The sequence below is a fragment of the Octodon degus genome, unplaced genomic scaffold (assembly GCF_000260255.1).
Source record: "Octodon degus isolate 3935 unplaced genomic scaffold, OctDeg1.0 scaffold00167, whole genome shotgun sequence".
NCBI classification, from domain to species: domain Eukaryota; kingdom Metazoa; phylum Chordata; class Mammalia; order Rodentia; family Octodontidae; genus Octodon; species Octodon degus.
In genome coordinates, this window is record NW_004524743.1 from 4,457 (window position 1) to 5,103 (window position 647).

Consider the following 647-nt stretch of genomic DNA (forward strand, 5'->3'; position numbering starts at 1 on the left):
TGGGTATGTGCATCTGCAGGGTTTCTTAAAACAGCTGTGCAAGGCCTGGCGCGATAGGTCAGTGGATTAAGTTTCTGCTTTGACAAGCTCAGGGACAAGTGATTGATCCCAGATCCAGCATGCCACACTGCCCGGGCAGCCCTGGGGTGCACTGATCCAGCTAGGGGGTCTGTGCATGGCGGCGCACACGCTTGTAATCCCAGAGCTGGAGAGCTTGAAAAGAGGAAGATCACTACGAGTCCCAGGTGTGTAGTGAGACCGTGTACCAAATCCATAAGTGAAAAAAAAAAGAAAACCCCAGCTGTGCAGTGTACTTTAGAGGTCTTCAGGACTGAGGTTCCCACTCTGGAGAGTCCTTGGTGAAACTGGGATGGGGTTGAAGTGACCGCTTTGAAGCCATAAGGAAATCCAAGCATTTATTGCTTTAATAGGTGTCAGGAAAAGCACAACCAGGTTGGGTTCCCGATTGATTTACCACAGATTAAGGATTATAGGAGCCCAGGAACTGAAGGGCTTTCAAGTGCTTCAACAGCAAAGGCCATAAACCAGGCAAATGAAAGCCAGAGCGCTCCTGGCCAGCAGGGCACGCAGTAGAGGAAGAAGCGCTGAGGAAGGGCAAATCCTGGCTAGGGGCAGCTTGCCCGCCA